This window comes from Symphalangus syndactylus, chromosome 18 (assembly GCF_028878055.3).
Source record: "Symphalangus syndactylus isolate Jambi chromosome 18, NHGRI_mSymSyn1-v2.1_pri, whole genome shotgun sequence".
In the NCBI taxonomy this organism is placed as follows: domain Eukaryota; kingdom Metazoa; phylum Chordata; class Mammalia; order Primates; family Hylobatidae; genus Symphalangus; species Symphalangus syndactylus.
In genome coordinates this window covers 19,683,548-19,701,274 of record NC_072440.2, presented here as the reverse complement: position 1 = coordinate 19,701,274, position 17,727 = coordinate 19,683,548, and the positions used below count along the sequence as shown (strand labels likewise).

Sequence of the window (17,727 nt, the reverse complement as noted above, 5' to 3'; positions counted from 1 at the left end):
ATGAAAGAATGCTGCCAATTAATTTTAAGATGTAAGATGGCAACTGATACTATCAGGAATAATCAGGCCGAAAGTCCTGTATGTCAAGGATGGGTTTTTCAACTGGTGCATGCCACTATAGAGGTATTTGACTAGCTAAAATAGTAATAATCAGGCATATTTGAAAAAGAACCATTTCATCAGTTTAGCCATCTGCAGTGTATACCTATTTGAAAACATGCTGTGCATGATAAATACAATTTTTGTCAATTAAGAAAATAAGAATGAAAAAATAACCATTTCAGAAGCAAAGAACATCATTGAATTTGGCATTTAGTAGACAAATCTAATCTTAAAGCAAATTAGACACAAGTGAAGCAGGATTCACTGAACTAGAAGATAAAGCTAAAGCAATTGTCCACATAAAACCCATAGAGACAGAGAAAATGTAAAAGAAAGGTTAAGATGCATGGAAGATAGAATTAGAAGGTTTCATATAACGTCTGATCAAAGTTCTAAGAGAATAGAAGCATTGGGGGAGAGGCAGTATTTGAAGACATTTTCCAAAATTGATGAAAGAACTAAATCGTCTGAATCAGGAAGCTCAAGCAGGGTAAAGAAAGAGAAATATCACCTGGATACATTGGCAAATACAAGATCCTAGTACAGTCCTGAGAGAAAAAGCAGACTGCAGACTGATAGCTGACTTCTCAGCGACAGTAGAAGCCACAAGACAATTCATCGTCAAAGTGCTGGAAGAAAAATAACCATCTGGCAAGAATGAGGGCAAAACAAAAATATTTTGAAATAAAGACCATTTTTATTATGAATGGAGGAAAGTAGAAGAGTATTTTTGAGCTTTCAGTTAGGACAGTTGTTAAGAGCTTAAACTTTGGAGTCAGATAGTTTGAGCTGTACTGCTAGTGACTGTGTTGTTTGACTTCTCTGTTTCCTTCTCTACAAAATAGGATGACAAGTGGGAATGGTTGATGGGTGCAAAAATACAGTTAGATAAAATGAATAAGGTCTAGTATTTGGTAGCACAATAGGATGCCTATAGATAACGGTAATCTATTGTATATTTCAAAATAACTGGAAGAGTAGAATTGGCACTTTCCTAACAAAGAAATTATAAATGCTTGAGGTAATACCCCAGTTACCCTGATTTGATCATTACATGTTGTATACCTGTATCAAAACATCACATGTACCACATAAATGTATACAACTATTATGTACTTGTAATAATTAAAAATAAAAATTAAAAAACAGGATGACAGTAGTACTTACCTCATGGAATGCTTTGATAAGCAGATGAGTTATATGTAAGGCACTGTGACTCCTACACGGTATACATCTAGTAAATGTTAGGGATTGCTGTTACCATATTTTATGGAATTTAAGATGCCATCAGTCCTAAGACGTATTTTATGCTCCATTAAGAAAGGAAGAATGCTGCCAATTAATTCTAAGATGTCATTAATTGTAAAATCTGTCCGATTTCACAAAAGTTAACTTGTAAGAAAAAAAACCGTGAGTCTCAAAATTGATGAAATATAGTATTTTGATAGCAGATACTCAAGTACAGGAGAAAATACTGTATATGAAATATTAAAAAAAAACAAAAACAGTTTGAAGAAGAATTTGATGAAAGCGTTGTGAAGCCCAGAATTTAAATGTGTGGTACCCATGGCTGGAGAGTTTTGTGTATAAATTTTTGAAGGTTAAAACAGCTGTTTCACTTTCATTTCTTCAGTAGTAAATATGAACTACAACTAAACTGCCCTTGAGTTGGCTTAAGATTTCCCAGTGGCTGTTACTTAAACAAAAAGTGTTCTTTAGCATTTCATTGGTAAGCACTAGCTTGTGGAAAGGCCAGATGTTGAATGTTGAACATGTTTGATGAACAGAAGTTTAATATGCAGCTGGAATAGTAGCATTCTTCTGCAGGTGCTTTTTGAAATGTTTTCAGTTTTTCTTTTCCACTTGGTTTTGATTACCACTTGCATGTAGTTGAGAGGAGATTTTTGCTAATTTCATATGAGGCTGGATGTTGCTCTGTTTTAGTTGGTCTTATTGCTGATGATACTGCAGTATGTCTCGGAAAGCATGTAAGCATCAACACTCTTTCCAAACATTTTGATTTGGTTAGATCATCTCAAATCATTATTGAAGCTGCTAGCTAGAGTGCTGTCATTTCGTGATGCTGTACACTCCAGAAATCTTTACAATTATATTACCACAAAGAAAATGACTACTCATTCAGTTATTAGGATACTTTTCTTTTGTTCTTATAGATTATTACAGCAGCCTCATAACTCTTTTTGCTACCTCTATGTGATTTTATCAATTAGAAATAAATTAGGCTATGTGTAATGGAATATCCAACTTTGCTTTAACCAAATAAAGATTTATTTTTTCCTACACACCAGAAAATTGGGAAATAAGTAGTCACTCCCGGTGTTGTTAATGTCTCAAATTCCTTTGATCCATCCTTGATGGTGGCAAGGCCATTTCTCTGCTTCCCTTTCAGACCACCCAGCCTCCCAAGTGAGGTATAAAAGGTGTGCCTCATCTAATGATTGACCAGAGCTGTGACACGTAGCCACCTCTCTTCTTAAGAAAAGTTGAGAAATGTAGCTTTCTAATTGAACTTAAGTTTACCCCTAGCCAAATCTGGATTCCAGGCATTTGCAAAACAAATAATGATATTACCACAATTGCCATGATTACAATGTAACCATGATTTGTGACCATGAAGCACCCCTAAATTTAACTGACCTACATTGTGACTGAGCCCACAGCCTAACATTATCCTTTAAGTAACTGAGTTTACCACCTCATGCCATCTAGTAGGCAATTAACAGTTTTGCTCACTTGCCCCTTTATTATATGATGTGTATTTCCTTGTACCTATGCTTCATTAATATAGCCAACATTCACTGAATACCTGCTCTGTGCCAGGCACTGTTAATACAAAAATGAATAAGGTACCCCATTTGATAGGGGAGATGGATATCAACAAAATTTACAAGTATCACAACCTGTAACCCTCATGCTCAAGGCAGATGTTGTTGACAAAGTGGCTCATCCATGTCATCACCAAGTAACTAAGCTGGTGACTTTAGCCTAGGCCTTCCAAGCAGTGTAGCTCCGCTGTACCCCTCCTATCTCCAGCCCCAAATCCTTGTGTCTTACTGAGTTGATTGTCTCAGAAACATATAAACATGACTATGAGACCAGCTTCAGAAAGCACGGTTTGTTGTATCGAACACATTGGTGCTTATGGTAAATGGTCAACCACTCAATGCCAGAATCATGGCCAAAACTTTATGAGACTTCAGATTCCAAATCTTTAGCCGAAGGGAACTCATCTAATGGCCAATTCTTAGGAAGTCTGTGAGGACAATCATTGGCCTTAAGGAACAGCTTAGAGTAAAGCACAGTTAATACCAAGTGAATACTAAGAAACCATGGTTGTTATGGATAATCAGAGGAGACAACCTGTTATTCCCACATAGCGTTACCTCTTTTAGAAGCGTCTACATTTCCTGCAGAGATATGATGTTTTTATTAACTGAGCCCTGGATCAAACTTGCACTAGCATACAGGTGGTGTGGTATCTCTTTACCTTGACAGCAACATGAGTCTGGGCTTGTGAGATGAATAGTAGGACTTCATCAAGATGTTGTCCGACTACTCAATGTGCATCATCTATTATGCCCCAGCCAAGGAGATCACAAAACTGGCTCCACCTCTCATCACTTCTAAGAAAACTTCCCCCAGTCTTCTCTTGCTCCTAAACAACTGTAATTTTTATAGTCATGTGTTACATACTATGCCAGATATATGCCAACGAATGTCTATAAAAAAGTGTTAATATTTATCAGCCAGAAAGCATAATGTTAGATTTTGGTTTTCAGAAGTGGAGGTTTTATTGATCCACCTATACATTGGCATGTGAACTTATTTTTCCATGAAAGCAGAGAAGAAATTTATTAATTTATTTGAGCAGCTTTGTCAACATTGTTCTGAAAAGAACAAGTTGGAATGTAGTAGCAGTGTGCTTCATTATGACAAAAGCTTTGCAAATGGCACAAAAGGTTATCAGAGTTGACCATTAAGGACCATATGGCACCAGGCTTCAGGAAAGATACAGTGGAGGAGGGAGAACAGAGACCCCATCCTAACCTGCCCCATCAGGGGAGTTCACCCTGGTGATGGGTGAGGTGTCAGGTGGCATAGCTGGACCATCCTTACATCTCACTGGGGAGTTTGGACTGTATTGTCTATGGGCTGGAAGGCTTTTGAACTTTTTGAACAAAGGAATGACATGATCAGATTTATTTTTTATTATAAGAGCAATTTATGCTCTTTGTAAAAACTTGATGTTTATGAAGTAGAAAATGGAAAATTCTTGCATCCTGTTCCTCAGGTGTGTCTTTTTTTTTTTTTTTTTTTTTTTAATACAGCCAGACAGGGTCTTTCTCTGTTTCCCAGGCCGGAGTGCAGTGGTGTGATCATGGCTCACTTCAGTCTCCAACTACTGGGCTCAAACAGTCCTCCTGCCTCAGCCTCCCAAGTAACTAGGACTACAGGTGGGTGCCACCACACCCAGCCAATTTTTAAAAATATTTTTGTAGAGATTGGGTCTTGCTATATTGCCCAGGCTGGTTTTGAACTCCTGGACTTAAGTGATCCAGGCCTCCCAAAGTGCTGAATTTACAGGTGTGAGCCACCACACTCTGCCAAAGGTACCTATTTTTAAAGGCTTTTGGATGTCTTGCCAGACTTTTCTCCATGCTTTCAGGTATATATATATATATACATATATATATATATATATACACACATATATATATACATATATATATATATATATACACACATATATATATACATATATATATATATACACACATACACACACACACACACTGTATTATACATTGTATACATTATATATACACACAGATAGTGTATAATGTAATATATATGTTTTATATATTTATTTGTATATTTTTGACCAACAGGGGATTAAGCTATACAAAATGTTTTATAATGGCTTATCTCATTGATTTATTTAAGACAGGGTCTTGCTATGTTGCCCCAGCTAGCCTCAAAATCCTGGGCTCAAATGATCCTCCCACCTCAGCTTTCCAAGTAACTGGGACTACAGGTGTATGCTACCACTCCTGGCTGGCTCCTGTTTTAATCTAACAAGTAGTTAGATTAAAACAACTTTAAATAAATACATTTGTATACTTGTGAGGAGTGTGTGTGTGTGTGTGTGTGTGTGTGTGTGTGTAAGTGTATGTAAAATACACCCTTAGAGGGGGAATTGCTGCTGGGCATGGTGGCTTATGCCTGTAATCCCAGCACTTTGGGAGGCCGAGGCGGGCTGATCACCTGAGGTCAGGAGTTCAAGACCAGCCTGGCCAACATGGTAAAACCCCATCTCTACTAAAAATGCAAAAATTAGCCAGGTGCAGTGGCAGGTGCCTGTAATCCCAGCTACTCAGGAGGCTGAGGCAGGAGAATTGCTTGAACCTGGAAGCGGAGGGTGCAGTGAGCCAAAACTACGCCATTGCACTCCAGCCTGGGCAACAGAGTGAGACTCTGTATCAAAAAAAAAAAAAAAAAAAAAAAGGAGGGGGGAATTACTATATCAAAGAGATGCATATTGCAGGTTTTGGCAGATGTTGTCATATTGTGCTGTAGAAAGGCACTCACTCTACATCCTGCCATTAGTATATGATCGTGCCTGTCTACACACCTGTGCATTATCAGACTTGTTAATCAAAATTGTTCTAAATCGTAGAAAAGATTTAGATTTTTATGTAGTGAAATGTATTAGTAATTTCTTGTGCCCTTGGGGTGGGTTTATCATACTTTTAGGAATGTCTTCCTCAATTCAAGATTATAAAAATTATTTTTACCCATGGTGTCATCTGCTACTGTCATATTTCTTTAATTTTTTTTTTTTTAAGAGACAGTCTCACTCTGTCACCCATACTGGAGTGCAGTGGTATGATCATAGCTCACTGCAATCTTGAACTCCTGGGCTCAAGTGATCCACCTGCCTCGGCCTCTCAGAGTGCTGGGATTTAAGGCATATGCTACCACACCCAGCTCTTTTTGTTTTTAAATTGATGTGTTTGATTTATCTGGAATTTTATTTTGGTATATGGAGTAAGAAAATATAAAATAGGACCAGGCACGGTGGCTCACGCCTGTAATCCCAGCACTTTGGGAGGCTGAGGTGGGTGGATCACAAGGTCAGGAGTTTGAGACCAGCCTGGCCGAGATGGTGAAACCCCATCTCTACTAAAAATACAAAAATTAGCCGGATACCATGGCGGACGCCTGTAATCCCAGCTACTCATGCGGCTGAGGCAGGAGAATTGCTTGAATCCGGGAGGCAGAGGTTGCGATGAGCTGAGATCACACGCACCACTGCATTCTAGCCTGGGCGATAGTGTGAGACTCTGTCTCAAAAAAAAAAAAGAAAAAAAGAAAAACATACAGTAAGGAATATATAGCTTCCTGTTCTGCATTCCCACAGTGACTAGCCAGTTATTAAAAAATCATTTGCTGAATAATTCATCTTTTCTCCACTGATTTGAAGCACTCTTTTAATCATAATTTTCCACATTGTGGTATGTATCTTTTTTCCTCGACTACCTGGAGCCTCAACAAGATTAGTACAGTGGCCCTCCATATTCATGGGTTCTACATCCATGACTCCAATCAATCATGGATCAGAAATATTCAGGAAAAAAATTGCGTCTCTATTGAACACGTGTAGACTATTTTCCTTGACATTATTCCCTAAATAATACAGTACAACTGCTTACATAGCATTTGCATTGTATTAGATATTATAAATAACCTAGAGATTACATTTAAAAAATACAGGAAGATGTGTACCTAAGGAGGGGGCATTAGGTTATTTGCATAAGTTATACACAAATACTTCTCCATTTTATTTTATTTATTTATTTTTTGAAATGGAGTCTCGCTCTGTTGCCCAGGCTGGAGTGCAGTGGTGCAGTTTCGGCTCACTATAATCTCCGCCTCTCGGGCTCACGCCATTCTCCTTCCTCAGCCTCCCGAGTAGCTGGGACTACAGGTGTCCGCCACCATGCCTGGCTAATTTTTTTGTATTTTTAGCAGAGACGGGGTTTCACCATATTAGCCAGGATGGTCTCAGTCTCCTGACCTCATGATCCGCCCGCCTCGGCCTCCCAAAGTGCTGGGATTACAGGCGTGAGCCACCGCGCCCGGCCCCTCCATTTTATTTTTATTATTTATTTATTTGTTTATTTATGGAGACAGGGTCTCTGTTGCCTAGGCTGGAGTGTAGTGGTGTGATCTTGGCTTACTGCAACCTCCACCTTCCAGGTTCAAATGATTCTTGTGCCTCAGGCTCCTGAGTAGCTGTGATTACAGGCCTGTGCCACCACACCCAGCTAATTTTTTTTGTATTTTTAGTAGAGACGGGGTCTCGCCATGTTGCCTAGGCTGGTCTAGAACTTCTGGCCTCAAGTGATCCACCTGCCTTGGCTTCCCAAAGTGCTGGGATTACAGGTGTGACCACTGCGCCTGGCCTATTTTTTAGAGACAGAGTCTTTCTCTGTTGCCCAGGTTGGAGTGCAGTGATAACAATCATAGCTCACTGCAGCCTCAAACTCCTAGGCTCAAGTGATCCTCCTGCCCCAGCCTCCTCAGTAGCTAGGACTACAGGTGCACACCGCCATGTCAGGCTAATTTAAAAAAAAAATTTATAGACATGGAGTCTTAATTATTGGATCTTACCAGTCTGATCTTAAACTCCTAGCCTCAGGCGATTCTTCCGCCATGGCCTCCCTAAACACTGGGGTTTTAGGCATGAGCCACTGTGCCCAGTCTCTGCCATTTGGTTTCAGGGACTTGAGCAACCATGGATTTTGGTATATACCAAGGGTCTGGAACCAATCCCCCAAGGATACTGAGGGGTGACTGTATTATATTGGATGGAGACTGGGGGGAAGGAAGATTGAACCTAAGCACTGTAGAGGGTTGTGGTATCAAAAGTCAGTAACACCTAGAGATAGGTTTGGAGAAGAGTTCTTTTTTGATAGGGTGGTTTGGAGATTGGAGGGACATCGTGGAAGACATTCTCAGCAGGTCCCCAAGTTCTCTCCTCATCTGGGCCCATTGCTTTCTCTTCAGCTTCTTCTTCTTCTTTTTTTTTTTTTCCTTTGAGATGGAGTCTCACTCTGTTGTCCAGGCTGGAGTGCAGTGGCATGATCTCGGCTCACCACAACATCCACCTCCCGGGCTCAAGCGATTCTCCTGCCTCAACCTCCCGAGTGGCTGGGACTACAGGCATCTGCCACCATGCCCAGCTAATTTTTTGTATCTTTAGTAGAGATGGGGTTTCATTGTGTTAGTCAGGATGGTCTCAATCTCCTGACCTTGTGATCCACCCGCCTTGATTTCCCAAAGTGCTGGGATTACAGGCGTGAGCCACCGCGCCTGGCCCCTGCTTCTTTAAATAACTAATTTTCAAACTTTAACCTATATCAGAATCACCCAGAGGGCTTGTTAACAGCGCATTGCCAGCGCCACCCCCAGCATTTCTGGCTCACTAGTTCTGGGGTAAGGTCTGAATATTTACATTTCTATCAGGATTCCAAGTGCTGTTGCTGCTGTCTGGGGACCACACTTTGAGAACCACTGCTCTAGACTGACTCCTCTTCACTTCCCTTTTAGACTACTCTAATGGTCTCTAGTTGGGCTTCTTTTTCTAGTTTTCCTGTCCTTTAAAGCCTCCTGACTCAAATTAGGACTGCGGTGGTGAGAATAGAAGTGGAGAGAAAGGAATGAAGCTGAAAGACATTTCAAAAGAAGGATTAATGGGCTTTAGAGACTGAGTAGATGTGTGGGACAAAGGACAGGAAGCAAAGAGGCATTTTCTAAACATGGACACCAGATTTACTCTTTGGAAAACACTTCTTTCATCTTGTTATTTCCCAGTTCAAGAATCTGCAGTGAGATAAATCTAAAATGAGATTTATTTGAATAAAATACAGCTGACAATTGACACCTAACCGGTGTCACTTCTCTGGTTTTGTCTAAGTCAAATCTCATTATGACAGATGACTTCGCAAGTAGATCTCTGCATTACCAAATACTTTCATGGCCGAGCCAGTGACCTACTTTAAGCAGTATCCAATTTAACAATTCCAGTTCAGCAAACTAGTTTGGATAGCATTTTAGGACTTGCAGAATTTAATCTGAAGTACTATGGTACATTTGTATATATAAAAGAACTGTTAATTTCTAAGGGTTTAAACTCTATTTAGAAATCCTGTTTATCATATGAATATATTTTTAAAAAAAAACATTATATACTATGCTTTCTGATTTACCTTTTTCTTATGCTTGCTGTTGGACAAAAACAAGGAGGGGGATATTATGCCAGATACTCATGTTTGCAATTATAAATGCAGATGAGGCCAAAGTGTGTGTTTGTACAGGAGGGATGAAATAAACAAATGACAGTGAAAGCCTGCTTATCAGGATCATTATTTGTTGTTGTTCCTTATTAGGATTATTTGGAAAATAAGTATAGAGAAGACAGTTTGGGTTTTTAAGATATTTAATATGTGACATTTAATTATTTCTTAATTTTTAAAAGCTGACTTCTGTCTTAGTCTTACACGATTTGGCCTCACATGTGTGGATGAGATTTTAAATATGCGAGAATCAAAGCTAGTTATAAAAGAGTGCCAGGTATTTGCATTATAACAAAACACCTTTATTGATGTATAATTTATATACATCATATATATAAACTTCACCCAGTTTAGATATACAATTAAAACATAGTAAATTGCCCAGTTGTGGTAGCTCACACCTACAGTCTCAGCACTTTGAGAGGCTGAGATGGGGAGACTGCTTGAGGCCAGGAGTTAAGAGACCAGCCTGGGCAACACAGCTAGACCCCATCTCTAAAAAAATAAAAATAAAAAAATTGACTGGGCGTGGTGGCTCACGCCTGTAATCCCAGCACTTTAGGAGGCCGAGGCGGGTGGATCACGAGGTCAGGAGATGGAGACCATCCTGGCCAACATGGTGAAATCCCGTCTCTACTAAAAATACAGAAATTAGCTGGGAGTGGTGGCACGTGCCTGTAATCCCAGCTACTCGGGAGGCTGAGGCAGGAGAATTGCTTGAACCAGGGAGTTGGAGGTTGCGGTGAGCCAAGATCGCACCACTGCACTCCAGCCTGGCGATAGAGCGAGAGTCTGTCTCAAAATAAATAAATAAATAAATAAAAATAAATAAATAAATAAATAAATTAGCTGGTCATGGTGGCATGTGCTTGTATTCCCAGCTACTCAGGAGGCTGAGGTAGGAGAATGGCCTGAACCCAGGAGTTTGAGTCTGCCATGAGCTCTGCTTGTGCCACTGCACTCCAGCCTGGGCGACAGAGTGAGACCCTGTCTCAAAAAAAAAAAAAAAAAAAAGTCTATACAGTTGTACCATCATCATTTGCAACCCAGTTTTAGAACATTTCCGTCAACCCAAAGAGATCCCTCTTGCCCAAGTGCTGTCAGTCCCTTTTCCCACTCCATGCCCCAGGCAGCCCCTGAAAATTGAATCATATGGTACGTAGTCTTTCAAGTCCGGCTGCTTTCATTGAGCATAATATTTTTGAGGTTCATTCATGTTGTAGTAAGTATCAGTAGCTTGTTCGTTTTTATTGGTGAGTAGTTTTCGACTGGATAGATTTACCACAGTTTGTTTATCTATTGATTACTTGAAGGACAAAAAAGACATTTGGGTTGTTTCCACTTTTGGGCTATTATGAGTAATAATTCTTTTTTTTCTTTATTTTTTACCTTTTGAGATGGAGTCTCACTTTGTCACCCAGGCTGGAGTGCAGTGGCACGATCTTGGCTCACTGCAACCTCTGCCTCTCAGGTTCAAGTGATTCTTCTGTCTCAGCCTCCCGAGTGGCTGGGATTACAGGCATGTGCCACCACACTCGGCTAATTTTTGTATTTTTAGTAGAGACAAGGTTTTGCCATGTTGACCAGGCTGGTCTCAAACTCCTGACCTCATGTGATCTGCCCGCCTTGGCTTCCCAAAGTGCTGGGATTACAGGCATGAGCCACCGCGCCCAGCCGAGTCTATCTTTTAAAAGAAAAAAAGAAGGCTAGGTGGCTCATGCCTGTATTCCCAGCACTTTGGGAGGCTGAGGCAGGTGAATCACAAGGTCAGGAGTTCAAGACCAGCCTGGCCAACATGGTGAAAAAAACCCCATCTCTACTAAAAATACAAAAATTAGCCAGGTGTGGTGACGGGTGCCTATAATCCCAACTACTCAGGAGGCTGAGGCAGGAGAGTCACTTGAACTCAGGAGATGGAGGCTGCAGTGAGCGGAGATCAGCCTGGGCAACAGAGCAAGACTCCGTCTCAGGGAAGGAAAAAAATTGTTTTCATAGTCATTATCATTTGAGCCCTACAGTAGCCTTACAACAAGTAGACAGGACAAGTAGTATTACCCTCATTTGTTGCTATCCAGAGGGAGTCTACACCTGTATTCTCAGGTTATTGCCATAGGAAACCTATCAAGAGTATGCTTCCGTTTTGTGGTGTACACACAGGATAGACCAGCACCAAAGGACTACTTCTATATGTGATGTAGATCCAAATTTGGAGTCAGTTTATTCATTCTGCAAATATTCAATGAGTGTCTGCTACCTGCCAGACACTGTGCTAGATGGTGGAGGATTGAGATGTGAAAGATTTAGTCTCTGCTCTTGAGGAATTAACTGTCCATAAAGGCTGTATACAAGAAAATAACTATAATACTGGGCCGTGGGAACCCAGAAGCAGAGGATCTAACAAAATAGAGTGGGGAGCAGAGAGGAGGGTGTCAGAGTGTATTGATGATATCATAGCACACACTTACCTGGTGCATACTCTGTTCCAGGCACATTTCAAACACTTTACGTATGTTTACTCATTTAATCTTCACTTCAACCTCTTACCCTGTTTTACAGACGAGAAGGCCACAAAACTGAGGCTGGTACTTTGACCAATCGTACGCTAGTAGTGAATGGTAGACCTGGAATTTAGACCATTCAGTCTGGCTCTGGAGTCTGTCTCCTGAAAAGGTTTCTCAGAGGAGAGGCACCCAGGCTGTGTCTTGAATGACAGCTTGTAGCTAGTCTGGCAGAAAGGTGATTGGGATATGTCTACATGGTTTTCTAGGCAGAGAAATATCACAAGTAAAGGTAAAGAAAGCACACGATTGAGAGCAAGTGTGGCAGACTACTTGTGAAAAAAGATGGGTGGTAAGGAATGAGACTAGAAAGACAAGGCTGAGGATGAAGGGCCTGGCGGGCCATCTGAGGAATTTTGGTTCCGTGATGTAATTTTTAAAGTTATACCAAAAATACCACTTTTCCTTTTGTATTAATTTTATTTTTGTTTTGATTTAAATCTTTTTAATTATGAAATATATCATGCAATCAGAAAAGTGCATAAAATACAAATGTGAAACAATGAATTATTTTAAAACGACCACCTCTGAGGTTAGGAAATAGAACATTATAGCGGCCCAACAGCCCCTTCTTAGTGACCTTCACTAGTCACAGTCCCTCACCTCCCACCTACAGGTAACCACTCTTTTGATTTCTTTATTTTCCTTTATATTTTTACTGCGCATGTCCCTGTAAACATTATAGTTTTGCCTGGTTTTGAACACATGGAGTCATATGCTGTATATCTTTTTGTGTCTCGTCCTTATGTTTGCGAGATTCATCCATGTTGTTACATGTGGCTGTCCCTTCGTTTTTGTGCTGTATGACATTCTATTTTATGAATATACCAGTGTGCTTACCATTGTGCTATTGAGGATATTTGGGTTGTTCCCAGCTGGGGACTATTATGGATAGTGCTGCTGTGTGTGCCTTTGGGGCACATGTGCATACATTCTGCTGGGTATGTACCTAGGAGTGGGATTGCTGGATCATGGGGCATATCTGTCTTGAACTTTAGCAGAATCAAGCCAAACCATTCTCCAAAGTAGATGTAATAATTTGCATTCACACAAGTAGTGTGTGAAGATTTCTGTTGTTCCATAGCCCCAGCAACACTTAATCATATCAGACTTTGATGTTTTTATCCATTGTGGTATATAACGGTGTATCATTATGATTTTCTTTTGCATCACCCTTACTTACTACTGAGACTAGATGCCTTTTCATATGTTTATTGGCCATTTGGATAATTTAGGTTTTTTTGTCATTCGTTTGATGACGTTTCATCTAGCCTCTTGCCCCTTTTCCTGTTGGGTTATCTTTTTTTCTTTTAGAACTTGTTAGAACTCTTTATGATTTTGAATATGGGCCTTTTATTGGTTTTATGTTGCCTGCTTTTTCATTTTCTCGAGGGTGTCTTTTTTTTTTTCTATTTGAGAGCAGGTACTGTTTATTACCTGACCAGCTTAGAAAAATAATCATGGTAGACACCTTAGTTTATTCTTCTAACAAGCCTGTTGATCTGGTCCTTCCTGTTGCCAGCATCTCCACCTTCTACAACATGGGTGGTCTTTTTCTTCATTCTGCCTCGTGGAGAAGATAATTTTTTTTTTTTATTATACTTTAGGGTTTTAGGGTACATGTGCACAATGTGCAGGTTTGTTACATATGTATCCATGTGCCATGTTGATTTCCTGCACCCATTAACTCGTCATTTAGCATTAGGTGTATCTCCTAATGCTGTCCCTCCCCCCTCCCCCCACCCCACAACAGTCCCCGGAGTGTGATGTTCCCCTTCCTGTGTCCATGAGTTCTCATTGTTCAATTCCCACCTATGAGTGAGAACATGCGGTGTTTGGTTTGGAGAAGATAATTTTAAGGGCCCCAGGAAGTTATTTGCTTCTTTGAAGCATTTTCCAACAGTATAGATCTCATGAATCAGATCCTCCAGCAGATGATGCCATATTTACCAAGAGATCGAGCAATCAAAGTGTTATCTGTCAAAGCAATTTGCTTCTTATTGAATTCGCCATAACCACGCTTGTAGGTTAGTTCACTTAGTGACTTTAGATTTGGGTACCCCCAAGCAATTTATGACTCTACAATCCTCAGCATGTTAATTGAAGCCTTGTTGAGCTTCACAAAGGTTCCATTGAAGATTTCAGGAAGGCGAAGAAGCCGCAACACCATTCGGACCTTCGGGCTCAGACCACTGATACCTCTGATCCTGATGGCAAATGCCAATTTGGGTTCTGCAGGTACGTAGAAGTTGCCAGCTTTTCTTGCCACCCTCACCATTCGAATTTCAGTTCTGTCCATATGCCTATATTCCTTGTAATAGTGCTTTGCTTTTTCATAGATAAGCTTCCTCCTTGCCTTTCGAAGCATCTTTTGGGCAAACTTCTTTCTGAGCCGCTTGATCTTCAGCTCTGCAAAATTCCTTCACTTTTTCTTAAGGATTTCTGGCACAGGAGGAACCTTCTTCTTCTTTTCTACACCCTCTGTGGTTCCAGCCGGAAAAAGAGGGAGGGTATCTTTTGATGAACAAATACTCTTAATTTTCACGTAGTCGTATTTGTCTGGTTTTTAATACTAGGTACTTTTTGTATCCTATTTAAGAAATCCTTCCCTACCCCTAGGCTATGAAGCATTTTCCCATATTATCTTCTAAAAGCTTTATTACTTATCTTTCACATTTGAGATACAGTTCACCTGGAATTTGAATTTTGTGTATGGTAATTCTTAGCTAACTTATTAGTACGCCTCTGCCTTTAAAATTTTTTAAATATTCTGTCCAGACTTTCTGGCTGTCCTCAGCAGAATGGTTGGTCTTCATTACCTGGTTTACCATTCCCAGAAGCAGAAATGTCTTTTAAAGTTTTAGTTTCACTTTGACTTAAAAATGATCTGTCCCATCTTGTTAAGGGGCCTTAATGAATATGTTTACTAAAAAATAAAAAAAAGACTGAAAAACTATATAGATTCATGACTGTTTCTATTTTTTATTTTTATTTTAAGAGACCAAAAGGAAGCTTCTGTTTCCTCTCTGCTTCTGTCAGCTATAAAATACTGTTAGACAAATTTAAGCTTGCTACATAAAATGAACATGGTTATACTTATTGCAGGATAATTTCAGAACATTAATCACAGGAAAAAAATTAAATTAAAAAATACGCACTATCCAACATTGACTTTGATAATAAAACGGCTTAACTAAGGCAGTGGCTACCCCCCTTTCTCTGTTTATCCATAAATTTAAACCTCTTTTTTGGCCAGAGATGGACTGTATGCAAACCGCATCCAGAATGCTTTTAGTTTGTGCCACAAAATATGAAGAAAATGTTTTCAGTTTATGGCAACTAGATCCATGACATATGATGCTCCAGGAACTGTTTTTACAGTGCGCAAGATGCACAGGAACAGAATAGCAAACTCACATGATTGTTGGCAAGGAAAACCTGGCTACGTGGCTGATGTTAAATTTGCTTTTTAAGACAGCCAGATCAAGAAATGTCTGAAGACTTTGAGACTGCAGCAGGGAGATGATTTTGCAGTTAGTAAACACAGCCCCGGGAAGCCATGGCAAGGCAGTTCTGGTAAGCCATTTACAGCTCCTCTTCTAGCAGGAGGGCGCAGTGGAGGCTCTGGAGAGGAAAACCTGACGTGGCCTCTAGAGATGTTGCCCAGGGCAGTAGAGCCTCCCTGATGGCACTGCCGTCAGCACCACCCTGCACAGCCCGACAGAACTCTGCCTTGCCCTGGCCATCTCTGTCTCTCAGATTCACCACGGAGGTTAGCTTGGTTGTAGCTGAGCTGTTAAGAGTAGGGGTTTGTGTTCTTGGAAGTTAGGGCTTAGGAGCCACACACTTCTTCTTGCCCAGCTCTTGCTTGCTTAGACCATTTTCTTTATCTTTTTCAATGAACACTTCTCAAAGTGTGCTCCTTCCTCCCATCCAAGACCCTTTCAGAAGGTCACAACTATTTTAATAATACTAAGATGCTGTATGCCTTTTAAATTCATTCTCTCATGAGTGCACATTGGAGTTTTCCCAGACATGTGATACTGCAAAAGATTGAATGCAAAAGTATATATTTGGGTACAGCTGTTGTTGCTCAAGCTAGACATTAAAGAAATTTGCAAAGATGTAAAACAGTGCCACTGTCCTCAAATTTTTAATCCTTTGAAATACCATTTTTAATTTAAAAAGTAGTAGTTTATTATTTTTAAGTTCCAGGGTACATGTGCAGGATGTGCAGGTTTGTTAACGTAGGTAAGCATGTGCCATGGTGGTTTGCTGCACTGTGAACCTATCACCTAAGTATTAAGCCCAGCATACATTAGCTATTTTTCCTGATGTCTCCCTCCCCCCGCCACACACCCCCAGCCAACTGGCCCAGTGTGTGTTGCTCCCCTCCCTGTGTCCATGTGTTCTCATTGTTCAGCTCCTCATTATGAGTGAGAATATGCAGTGTTTGATTTTCTGTTCCTGCATTAGTTTGCTGAGGATAATGGCTTCCAGCTGCATCTGTGTTCTTGCGAAGAACGTGATCTCATTCTTCTTTATGGCTGCATAGTATTCCATGGTGTATACGTACCACATTTTCTTTATCCAGTCTATCATTGATGGGCCTTTGGGTTGATTCCATGCCTTTGCTGTTGTGAATAGTGCTGCACTGAACATACACGTGTATGTATCTTTATAATAGAATGATTTATATTCCTTTGGGTATATACCCAGTAATGGGATTGCTGAGTCAAATGGTATTTCTGGTTCTAGGTCATTGAGGAATCACCACACTGTCTTCCACAATGGTTGAACTCATTTACATTCCCACCAACAGTGTAAAGGCGTTCTTATCTCTCTGCAGCCTTGCCAGCATCTGTTGTTTCTTGACTTTTTAATAATCACCATTCTGACTGGCATGAGATGGCATCTCATTGTGGTTTTTCATTTCTCTATTGATCAGTGATAGTGAGCTTTTTTCATATGTTTGTTGGCCGAATAAATGAACTAATACTTCTAATGTTTCATAGTTATAATTTTTAGTATGGCAAATATTGATAATTAAAATTAAGATAAACAAGAGCTCTTTGAGGTCCTCCATAATTTTCTTAAGTGTAAAGGGATCCTGAGACAAAAGGGTTTGAGAATCACTGCTTTAAATCCTGTCAGTTCCAGTTGGAACCCCAGTTTCTCTCTGAAGGCGGCACAGGTTGTCTAGCTCACCATTTTCTCTATGTTCTCTAAACTTCTGTGCCACTCACCTTAGTGCTTAGCTTTTTTCTCCTTATATATAGTGTAAGGCCCCTGAAAAAGGGGATCAGATCTGAAATGAGAGTTTTTTGAGACCTCCAAAGTATACAGTGCTGGGCACAGCATAAACAATTGTTAATGATTATTCATATTACTGTCATCATTGTCAATGTTCAACTCACGGGTTTATTGGAGAAGCAGTATACATCTAAAATTTGTGAACAATCTCACCTCATAAATTCAATATGCAATATAGAAAAAGAACAAAGGTTTTTCTTTAATCACCAATAAATTGGTCACAAAAGTTAACATGTTAATCTGCTTAATTATTTCTTTTAATTTTAATTTTTAATGTAAATTGGCAAATTATAATTGCATATACTTATGGGGTACAAAGTGATATTGTGATTTATGAATATAATATGGAATGATTAAGTCAACCCAATTAACAT

At 39.9% G+C, this 17,727-nt stretch overlaps 1 protein-coding gene and 1 pseudogene across 8 annotated transcripts in view; one reads left to right on the top strand and one right to left on the bottom strand.

Annotated features, from left to right (window-relative positions):
- Positions 1–17,727, top strand: part of TNRC6B (trinucleotide repeat containing adaptor 6B) — a 294,090-nt gene that overhangs the window by 49,340 nt on the left and 227,023 nt on the right. The window lies entirely within an intron of this gene.
- On the bottom strand, positions 13,480–14,648 carry LOC129467897 (large ribosomal subunit protein uL30-like; annotated as a pseudogene).